Raw genomic sequence first — 12,466 nt, forward strand, 5'->3', positions numbered from 1 at the left:
GAGGTAGTGCCATCATTATAGGGGAAAGGAGCCTAAACTGACATCCTCGACCCCATCCAACCAAACCATTTACTAGACTTCTGTTACGAAGCTTCTAGAGCTGGAAGCTTCAGCTCTTAATTTGAAAAACTTTCCATAACAGGACCGGTGTGATTGGAAAACAACTCAGTCGCTTCAGTCGGCGGTAGGGATAATGCTAATCTCTGCACATTGGCGTGGGGGAGACAAAGGCCATTAACACCGGTCTTGTAAACTAGGCAAAACAGAAGTTTCAGGGGGAATGGTGCAAAAGGGAATTGATTTGCTCATGAAGAGGGACACAATGGGAGTTTCTTCCTGAAGGTAAAGCCTGTGGGGTTCACTGTAGAGGTCCTCCAGGATCATGGAACAGGGAATACAGGGACAATGACAAAATGATGTGTAACAGTGACAAGTAGCATACTTGTTACAGAGAAAAGAAGGGTTTGTTGCAGCTCACTAGCAGACAAGAAGAGTTAACAAGAGGAAGAGATGAAGATAAATGTTATTGGTCATAAAAAGGGTTCAGAGGAAAGTAACAAGAAAAAGAAGAAAAAGTGCCAAAGCAGTGAAGTGAGAAGGAGATGGTTGAGTTAGGGCAGAACTAAATCATGTGGAATATTTTCTATAAGAAAATTAGATGATCGGAGTTATGAGAAAAAAATGGTGTTGAACAGGGAGGCCTACAATAGCGAAGGGATGACAATAGTAAGGAGAATTATGTAGCAGTAGTTGTGTGAATATTGAACAAGGGGGTAATGGTCTTTTGTTTTCAGCTAATTGAGGATGATGGCAATGAACCTTGTGGTAGAAAGTGAGAAAGAACAACAGAGTTCTTAGAGGAACACGGTGAGCCAATTTCATGCGGAATCCAGAAGAGTAGAGAGTGCTCAGATGGAGATTCTAGAGGAAGGAGTCAATAAAAATACCATGAGAAGACTAGGATTGGAAGCGCTCGGTATGGGATTTACAAACAAGAAGATGGAGTTAGCTTGTTGTAGTGGCTTGTGTGCAGTTCACATTGAGCAAGAAGAAGCTCATGGAAGAAGGAAATTTGTGACTATGAAGAGTCATAGTAAAGGTTCAGAGAGAAGACAAAGTGGATCAAGTCAGGAAAAACTTGATGTAGAAGTAGCTGAAGTCAAATTACAACTAGATATTATGATAGGACTGCTACATAAAGATGAGGAATACCAAGGTTACAAATAATGTCTCTGGAAGAGAGTAAAATGGAATTTGTTGTAGGTGAAGTTGAGACATAGATCAAATGCTCAGTTGCAGGAATGATCAAGGGATTTGAGTTGCATCCATGGAAGAACAACCTGCAAGTGATGAACAAATGTGTGTGGATGATAATGAGGATGTTGTTATAGTGGATGAAGTAGATGAAGATTTGATGAGTATCTTGGAGACAGTAAATTTTAGGCAAGGATTGAGTTAGAGGATGAAATTAACAGAAGGAGAGAAAGAAGGTATAGTGGGTTGCATGAAGAGACAACCTATGATGTTGAGGAAGTTTTGAGAAATATATTGGCAAGTTTGAACAATTCAACAATAAGTAAAGTTCAAAGTTCGCAACATAAGCGGTAAAAGAAGGTAGAAGATGAGTTAAGGATATGGTAAGAGATTTGTTTCACTGTGTAGGTGATAGTGGAGGAAGGTGAAGAGATTTGCAATAGCCTATAGAAATGAGTGTTCGTAGGGTTCGAGAGAAGCGAACCAAGAAGATGCCAAAAGCCTAAACTTAGGAGAAAGTTTTGTGAGGTATCGTGTAGCAAGATGGAGGCTTGTTACTACAAAGGTGCATTGCAGATCACAAGTTGAAGTTGTTCGAGAAGACTAGATGCATATGAAAAAGAGGTCATAAATTTTTGTACCTTGGGAGTCTGATGCAGGTGCATAGATGGAGCACAAAGTTCAATGAAGGTTGGACCAAATCTTTCCAACATGATGGGATGGTCACATGATGATGCTGGGGGAGATTTTAAATGTTTTGTAAGAAATTATAGATATTTACATTAGGATGTGAGTTTTGTTTTTAGAATAAGTTGGAGGAACTATATCCTAATGTAAATGTAATTCCAGTTTCCCATGCTTTGTGAGAAGGGGAAACAAATCATTACTTGTGATTCTTAGTTATCCTATGTAGCTTTATTTTTAGAGAGGATGAATGTTTGAGAAGAAGTGTGTGTGCAACAAAGGAGAAGTGAAGTGGAAGAAGAGAAGAAGCTCCAACTATAGGAGACGAGGCAGAGGATGAGAGGCCTAGGCTGCACATGCCCACATTGTAAATTTAGCTAGTTTAATGTATGTCTGGTTTTTATTAGTGAAAAAATTGTTTAATGATTTTGGACATGTTTATTTCTCTGTTTGTATAATGTTAACTTGATTTGTTGAGGATTGCACTTATTGAGTCAATTTATAGTAAGAATCTGAATGTCTCATGGTTGTATGCGTTTATGTCAAAGTGATGCTTTGGTTTAAGTCTAATCTGGGAACTAGACATTTTATCCATGTGTGTATGAAGTTGTAACTTCATATTGTGGCTCTAGTTGTTGTTGACATGTTTGTGATATGTTGCTGGTCTGAATATCGATGTGTGTAGTTGTTTCTAGTACATGGTAGCACTACATACTCATTATAGATGCTATGTGTTTCTGGTATAGAGTTTTGAGATGCTATAATCCATGGAATTGATTGATATTATACCCTGTGACTTTAACTGTTGTGTACGTTTGTCATGTAACCTTGGGTATTGTGTTTTAGTTGTGTCCAAACCCGTGGGGGAATGCCTTTTATGTTATAACATAGTGGTTGTATGAGATTTACAATGACTAGGTGTTGTTAGAGTAGAAACATAGTACCCTGTGTTAATGCCTCTTTCTTTGTTTTGATTGGTGGAGTGTATGGTGAGATTGCCCATTTACCTTTATGGGATTCCTATTGTAAAGTGTGTAGAAGAATATGTGTTTGTTCCTGGAATAGTGGTTGCATGTTTTTGCTGGTAGTTAATGTGTTATTGCAACAAAAAACTAGAGGACCCTGTTTTGAATGTTGTCAAGATCATTTCGTATTTGTTTTCTCTGGTTAGTTTGCATGAGAGTGTAATCCAGGTAAAGAAAGGTGTATGAACGTGTCCCTTATGTCAAGGATCCATTCAACCCTATGTATAAGTGATTAGGAACCAAAATGAGTAGTTTCGGTTTCTTGGAATACGAAAAGACAGAGTTTGGGGGCGCTACAAAAATATTTTGCAGCGCCTACAAGAATTTTTCAGCATTGATTTTTTTTTTTTTTGCAATGCCTACAACAAGGAGTTTTTATGGGTGCGTATGAGTTTATAAGAGCTTGTTTTGGCCTCCCTATTGTGCTATTTGATAAGTGAACCCCATGCAATTTGGGTGAGGTCAAAAAAAGGATTTAAGGGGAGAGACTCTCCCGCATGCTACTAGTGAAGCTAAATCTAGACTCTCTTTTGATTGTGTATGTTTAATTAATTTTTGAATTTCTAGAATTGGTTTAAAGCAGAGTTGTGGGTGTTTTTGTTGGAGTATCCTAGGTTATGGGCAGCCGAGGAAACCTGACCTTTCCCATCAGATTTGGATTTTTAATTCTGAATAATGTTTTTTTTTAATTAATTTGGTTTAGTTAGAGTTTGGCATTGTTAAATTAAGAATATGCTGGGTTTACATCAATGTCGGGTGAGAGTGCTACACAAATATTTTTTAGTTTTTATTTAAGGCTTTTACAATGACATTGAGTATGAATGCTATAACTTATGTGAAATCAATGTGCTCTAATAAGTTTTATAAAATTGGGTATGAAATCTTTCATTTTTCATCTCAAATACAAAACACACAGTATTAAAAATTGGGTATGAAATTTTTAATTTTTTTCCTCAAATACAAAATGCATAATATTAAGGTAAATACATAACGGATAGAAAAGGATCATAATCGATTCTGACATAGTTTAAGTTGAATTAATAAATGGTAATTAGAAGTAGTACTTTATTATAGTAGTATTCTTTTGAAAATGGTTTTCTGTTTTAAAGGATTTGTTTATTTCTGTGATTTTTTCTTTTAATAAGCTAAGTAAAAAGGTTTTGTTCATTTGTGAGATGTTTTATTTTGCTAAGATAAATTTAATCTAGGCTTAGATCAATTTTAATTTTGGATGGAAGAATTAAAGAAGATTGTATCCTTTAATTTTTTTTTTCTTTTATTTCTACGAACTATATATTTATTCATTTATTTTTGGTTTTATGTTGAGCTTAGGCAAGGTGTTGAAGCCAAAAATTGTCTCTTTTTTACCACCTTCTTACACTCCATCCTCCTTATTTTTTACTCTAATAAATCTAATTGAGCATCAGTCTACAAGGTTCTTGGAAATAGCAGGTACTTAACATCTTTTATTTCATACATTTCATTGTTCTTTATTATTTAACTTAATATTTGCATAAGCTACTAAATCGCACCAATTCTGAAGCTAATGACTAATTCTGTAGCAAAGTCGAAGGGTTTATAGGTTCCGAAACTCCAGCCAAGGAATGAGACATATGAGAAGGTGGATAATAGTTGGAAAAACAATGTTTTCCTATCTTCATGGTCTGGTTCGATGATGTGAACACCACATAGCCTAGTCAACGTAGAAGTCAACCTACGAAGAAGGAGCCGGAGGCAAACCAGGCGAGAAAGGAAATTAATTGAAGCATATATTTAGCCTCATGATTTGCTTCTTCGATAGAAAATCATGAGGAAATCATGAGATATTATCTTTCTATGATATTTTTAGTCTATGTCGATTAGGATAGGCTCATAAATCGCTAAATAGTTATTTGATGGAGGTTATAAATCTACCTCTCAGCATGACAAAGTCAATCTTGCATATTGTTTGAGAAACTTAATTTTACAAGTTATAAAACTTTGTTTTATTTTATATCCCTGCTGTGCGTTGCTTCTATGCATATATAGTCCTTTGAAGAGTCGTGTTTTTGCCTACATCTTGCAGGAGGACCCCTATAGTTGTAAGGTTTCATTTTTTTCAATTAGCATTTTGATTTTGCATTTTATATTGTGTTTAATTCATCTATCTAATTGTCCAATTTGATTTCTAGTTAATTCTTTTGACAATGATCACATAGTATGTTCTATTTAAACATTTTTTTGTAGGATGAATGAGTGGAGACTGGCTCTTGGAATTGCGTAGTGTGCAGTTGGAGCTAGCTTAGGACAGGCTCTGCACAATTCTAGAAGCCAAGGCAGAGGCCTTGAGATGCCAGATTCTGCAATGCATGCAAGTGAATGTGAGATCCGAACAGGAGGAGCCCAGATCTGTCCATGGGGAGTGTGAAAACAAGAATATATAAAATATGATGCAAGGATGAGTGCAGATCTAGTTAATTGGAGATGTATGCATGCAAAACAAGTGCATCAATTGATTAAACTAAAGGAGCATGAAGCATGTGAAGGGAGTCACAACAGTGGCGACCGTTGGTGCAAAAAAGGGAAAAAATCATGCGAGATTTGAGAAAGTCAATCTATAACTTGGAACAACACTTCAACAAGTTAAAACACTAGTGGTCATTCAAAAAAATGAGTGAAACAACACTCTCACAAGCTAAACATGCAAAAGCGATAGAAAAAGCAACAAAAGGCAATAAAAGAAAAACTCACCCATAAAAGCGATGAAAACACTCTGAAGGCTCCTTGATTTCCTAGGGAAGCTAGAGCTTGATGATTGAATGCATAAGTGAGCTCTAGAGGCATCCATTACATAAATCTGAGAAAATGCAATTCATGACGCGTATGCCTGAGATCAAGGACAACAACAACACTTAGCAGAAAGTTCTGAAGATGGCAATGTGTCGCCTTCGGGAAACTAATAATACATCCCTATTTCCTAGGAATGCTATTCCTTTTAGCTTCTTGATTTTATGGAAGGGCTACCATGCACGCATGGAGAAATTGCGTAGTCCTGGAGGGAACCAGGCAACTTTCCAGTACATAGATCAGACAACGAATGAAGGAATTCTTCTATACAATTCTTGGGTTGAGTGGCTATGAAGGCCTCTCATGCTCTACGCAGTTTCCCAGCTAAAGACAAGTTTTCAGCTGGGTGTGCGCAATTTGGAGCGTGAGCTCATTGTTGGGATGTTCTATGCAATTCTAGAGAGCAAGGCTAACTGTTGAGTAGCTCTGCACAATTGTTGAGAGCAAGGTAGGCTGTTGGGCTGCTCTACGCAATTCTTGAGAGAAAGGTAGGTTGGCGGGCTGCTCTGCGCAATTCTTTAGAGAAAGGTGGTCTACTCTACACAATTCTTTAGATCAGGGTGGGTTTCCCTCTAGGAATGTGCATTGTTTCAAGACAGCATAAGAACCATATGGAAACCGAGTCACGGGGGGTCAACTTGAGGTTATTCAGTGAAGTAAGTAAGCGAACACAAGATGCAAAGTGAAGGATAAAATTAAATGAAAACACAAGTACCTGAGTAGTGCAAGACAAGCTACTATGATTTTGATGAGGGAGGCTCCAAAACAAAGCGAAGGAAAAATTTTGGAGGGTGGTTGGAGTCGCTACAACATTGGCGACATATCAGTAGACCTCCATCTCTCTATGTGGACCTTGTCTGGTGTAAAGTGAGTCTAACTCCTCCAGAAGTATTGTTCGTTTCTTTGATCGTCATGGATTCTTCACTAGCTTGAGTTTTTTTCACTTATTGGTTCACGGATACCCAGGTCAGTGGGTAGCCGCTACGTCCAGGGTTTTAAACAATGAGTGGATGTCACCCGAAGGGCATCAACACCCCTCGGCCTATTTACTGACCTAACCCCAAGAGCTTTCGGGATTCGACCCTGTGACCTCCCATTGGCGAGGCACTTGATTTGACCGATTGAACTAACTCTTGGGGCTTACAAATGCAGCGCCTTACCGTTAGGCCACGGAGGCGGAGTTTCACTAGCTTGAGTTAAAGATATAGTCCCTGGAATTCTCTTGATTCATGAGCACACATACCAAGCCAAGTCAACTAAGTGATTTCGATTGGAGATGAGCGGTATATTGATGCACAAGTAATATAATTATCAGAGTCTTAGTTTCATCTCTGGTGTTGCTCTGCTACCACTAGGTTGGGACAGTACCTTGATGGAGTCACACTGGAACAAAAGAATTGCTCCACTGCTAGTGAGCCTGGTCAGTACCCTGATGGAGTTACTTGCATTACCTCTCTGCACAAGAAGCCTTTCTCTTCTTTCGCCTTGATTTATTTTCATTTTTTTTTTCATTTTCAAAGAACTTTGCATAGGCACTTATTTGTTTCATGAGGCGGAAGAGGGATCCCTACTTATTTAGAGCAGAAGAGGTTGTCCCTTCGGAGAATTATGTTATATATACCTCTAACATAGTTTTTAAGGTTTTTCCCCTCACCTTACTCTACGCTACTAGTTAGAAATGCAAGCGTTGTGTTTTCACCAAGACTCACTCTGAAGAGAACGTATTTTCCATCAGGGTATCATCGATTGAAGAAAACAAGATCTTCATAAAGAGAGAGGAAAATAGATAACCAATTGTTGATAAAGAGCAAAACAAGTAAGCAAATAAAAGCATGCAATCAAAGCAAAATAAACAAGAAAGAAAACACTACTCTTACTCCTAAGCTAAACAGTGCATGGGCCTACTCACGTGAAGGGATATTTCCAATGCAACCACTAGTGCATTGGTTGGTTCATGTTGGTAAAGGCATAGTTGACTAGAAAGATAAGCAGGTAAACCAACACACAAGAAAGATAAGAGAGTAAATACCAACACGCTCGAAGTTTGAATGCGTCCATACAAAAGACATGAGTAAAAGCGTAGGAAAAATACTCTTTGGAAGTTCCATGGTGTTGCAACACACTATGTGCAGACAATGAGCATGTACACTCTTTTGACTGTGACAAACGAGAAAACATGGAAAAGGAAGACAATGTTTGCTTAACAAGATTTCTCATTGTGTATGATTTCTCCAATGCATGAGCGATGGGATCATGTGATTGTGGTGGAGGATGTGGGATCTATGAACCAGATTGATTTTCAATTTAAATGGGAGAGTGATGAGGATCCTAGTGAGTTTCAACAAATTTTTGATCAGAGGAAGAACTGACCTCAAGATAGTGAGGACCTAACCTAACCATCAGCTCAGGATGAAGTGCCTCAAGAACCTAAGGGGTTTCCACTTCATCATCAGGTAGATTGTCAAAGACCGGTGGCTTTGAAATATCAACAACAAGTGAACCAACAATGTGATTGAATGAAGGAGTAAAAATATCAGGGAAACCACGATCACAGAATTCAAGATGTTCATCGGCATCCTCATGATCTGATGAATCACATAGAGGGGTTGATGATAAACATAATTTTTCACCCTCTAAGTTTTCAAAAAGAAAATATGATAGATTGGGTGGATTTAGAGAAAATGATGTGCCCTCTACACAATAGAATGACATACTAACATCCTGTGTGTCCTGAGAATGATCGAAATTACAAACATCCAAGGACGGATTTTCACAAGACAAATCAGAAATTGAAGAATCACAAAATATGTCAAGAAACAGAGGATGAGGTGCAGATGGAAGAAGGTCATCCTTCATTGTAGGTTCTTCTTTAGATTCCCAAACATACTCATCATAAATGACAATGCAGGTTGGCTTCTCCACACCAACTCCGTCGACAACTTGATCCTCATGAATAATGAATGGGGAGTCCGGAATTGAAGAACACAACATAGTACAATCCAGAGGATGAACAAAATCAAAGGACGGAGATTGAGAGAACAAGTTCATGTGATAACCAACAATCTTGCAAGCGAAATATGCGCAAATATCTAGAGCAGGTGGGGTGGGGGAATGTGACAATTCAACATATGTGCACATACCTTCTCCCACCCCACACTGTTGAGGTCAAGTTATTTGATGAGAAGCAGACAGGGGGTCACTTGTGACAACAACCATGTTTGTATTAGATTTAGCAACTCTAACACCGAGGTATGCTAGGAGGGGTTCAGATGATTATAACACATGTGGATTTGCATATATGTGAAAAAGATACATAAATATTTCATGAAGAAAATTCCAATCAATTTCATCTTTTGGGATTTGAAAAGCGATATTTTGGAAGCGTTTCCAAAATTTCAAAAGGGATTCATCAAGTGCTTTCCGTAATCCCAAAATTTTTATTTACAAAAATTTTTATTCATTGCTTTACGATCATAGTGAAAAAAAGAATGAGCCAACACTCTCATCATCTAATCATAAGAGTGGATGGAGTTTGCAGGTAATGTGGCACATCATTTTAGGGCGTGCCCTCAGAACATGAATGTGCATAGCGAGTAGACAATGTGATCCTCATGGATTTCATTTATTTCACATAACCCCATGAAGACAACACCGTTCCTAAGAAAAGTTGCTCTACCTTCACCATCATATGTGTTACGTGACAAGTCATCAATGAGACCCTCCGACACTTCAAAATCACGTCCGTGAAACAAACAAGTCGGAGGATTAACTGTAATGTAAGTCATGAGGAATGTGCAAAGATTAAAAACACACTTTGAGGAGTCAACTTGTCATCTGGCCCTCCTTTTAGCACCAGAAATGTTGATGGTGATGGACCTGCCAACATGTCAGAGGATCTCCCTTGTAAGAAGTCCCACCTAGACTTCATACCATTTGGAGTAGGAGTCCCAATAGTGGGTAGTAAAGCAATTCCTTGACTACGATAATGCATAGAGGTAAGTGTGATATATTTGTCGGAAGCAAGTGTGTGACCTTGTAGCGAGTCAAGTGAGATGCATGGGGGTTCTAACAGATGCAGGGGAAAAGGAAGTGTGTGTCTTAGAAGTCTGTAATAGTGTGTAGCCTGAAAGGAACACATGAGCCTAATGACATCACAAGATGGAAGAAAGAATATTCCACAATCCAAAATGACGGGTTAAACCAACAACATGTCTGCAAAAATATCATATAATTGCATACAAAATAATTCATACACAAATGTGTATGTTAAATAACATACATTGCTAAGGACCATATCGGAGTGGTTTGAGCTTCTGATAGGCTTCGGTAAGGCACTCTTTCTGCAAATGTAACCAAAATTTTTTGCCCACATGAAACTTGCGCGGCACTCGATGTTGATGATGTTTCTACTTGTACTTGGAATTTGACTTCTCCAAGATGTCATGAACTTGCTGGTGGATGTGTTGAATGCATTCAATAAATCTAGTCACTTTATTAGCCTTGCAAAATACATGTGTGGATGTTATCTGTGTAGTCGCATGAGGCATGACAACATCAATCAAACACAATGGTTAAAATCCTAGACACACTTGAAATGGACTGCGACCAGTTGATCTATGGAGAGCTTTGTTATAGATGTGCTGCAGATATGGAAGACTCTCATCCCATGTTTATGTATTCTTGGAGTTGTACATGTGTAGTATGTGCACTATCATCCTTTTGACGACCTCCATCTGGCCATCAGTCTAGGGATGTAGGGTAGTCGACGTGGTGAGCTTGGTGTCTAATAGTGTCCAAAGGCTTGGCCAAAATGTGCTCAAGAACCAGTTATCCCAATATGATATAATGGTCTGGGGGATCCAAAAACATACCCACACTCGATCAAAGAAGAGTTTGGTAGTGTCCTCTATTGTGACAGTCTTCTTGTAGGCCACCAATATAGCCATCTTAGAAAATTTGTGCACAACCACAAATACACAGTCATTACCATGCTTGGTATAAGGGAGGCAAGAAATACAGTCCATGGAGATGGATTCCCATGGTTGGTTGGGAGTAGGAAGAGGACCCCATATATTTATCAACATCTAGTCAGAGTTTTTGCCAATAAAAGTACTTTTGTAGTACAACCATAGCTTTCTCCACACCAAACTGTCCTGCGACCCGATTGTAGTGTGCCTCCCAAATCAGCTTGGAACGCTTGTTTGAAGTAACACAAAAGTGGCCCAGGTAGCATAATAATGCATCCTGGAGCTGGAAATCCGGAACTTGATTTCCATCTACTAGCATCTAGTATGTGGAGGTGAACTCTAGATCATTTTTGTATAGTTTCGGCCATCTAGAGGTCTCGTGGCCACAAGAGTTGAGAACAGTAGTTAGTGATGCAATTGGGGTCGACTGATGTAGTCTACAACATGATTGGTGCTGCCCTTTTTGTATTTATTGTTCAAGTGGAATTGTTGTAGATATTCATGTTCGCTTCCATCTCCTTGTTTTTTATTCTCGAACATTTTTTGATAGCTTTATTTGATTCTTGACAAGTTAATGATCTTTTACATTTTGTGATTTGTTTAGACAAATTTTTATTTTTCCTTTAAGCTTCTCGACTTGCGTGGTTTTTGTCCAAAAACAGATTACAAATATCCGCAGATTACCTTTAACAAAAATGCACATACGCACTATACTATACTAGCTCCTTGTTCATACTTGAATAATTTTGGAAAAAATATTTTTTCCTCTCATTAAAGCTTGAATTTTTGTTTTCAAGGTTCCATTACATTTGTCTATGACTCCAGTCAGTCTTCGTGTGTTTGATCGAGTGTTGTGAAGGAGTTTTCTTGATATTTTTTCATTTTCAATGATTAAAAGTTAGGGCTTCTCAATAATTGATGTTTTGATGAGATGTGCTTCTTATGCTGCATTGAAAACATGAGCCATTTTTATTCTAGTACTTGTTGGGCGTAGGATCCCTCAAGGCAAGTTTTGGGGCTTAACGCCCAAGTTTTAACTAATTCCAATGTAAAGACTCCATGAATTGTGGGCTCGGAGTGCAAATTTGTAAGTGAGTCATAGGGTTGTCTGCCCTTGCTTTTGTAATGTAATGTCAGCTTGAGAGTTCTACCCATGGTCCGCGGACCATGGGATTGTATAAATAGAGAGAGGATCTAAGTTGTAAAGAGACATGTAACAAGAATGAGTTGATGGAATAGAATAATTGAGTCTAAGTGGAAGTGTAAAGTCATGTCTTTGGGTCATAAGGTAGGAGAAGGCTCTGCAGGTGAGTGCGCAGAGGCCTAGTAGTCCGCAACTGAGTGAGTGGACCCCTGCAACTGAGTGCGCAGGGTGAGTCGAGTCTGTAACCATTGGAGAATTAATAAAGAGAAGTTTCTTATCATTTTGTGTATATTTTTCCTGTTTTATACATTATAGTATATTGGGTATGAATTGCAAGTTTATTGTTTATTTTCTATGTGAACTTATATGAATGTGTTTAATAAGCGAATATAAGCTAAGTATCTGTTTACGCGAAGTTAACCAACAGCTATAAGAAGATAAGTAAGATTCGTGGTGGAACTTAGGGGAAAAGTGCAGATCGCTACCTTAGCGGCGTGAAAGCACATCAGCCCCTGGTTAGGGCTGTGCAGAGTTGATTGTAACAGATCGCGAAGGTATCATAGGTC

Source organism: Pinus tabuliformis, chromosome 5_2 (genome assembly GCF_031772625.1).
Source record: "Pinus tabuliformis cultivar Carrire ecotype Pingquan chromosome 5_2, CPIR1, whole genome shotgun sequence".
Taxonomy (NCBI): domain Eukaryota; kingdom Viridiplantae; phylum Streptophyta; class Pinopsida; order Pinales; family Pinaceae; genus Pinus; species Pinus tabuliformis.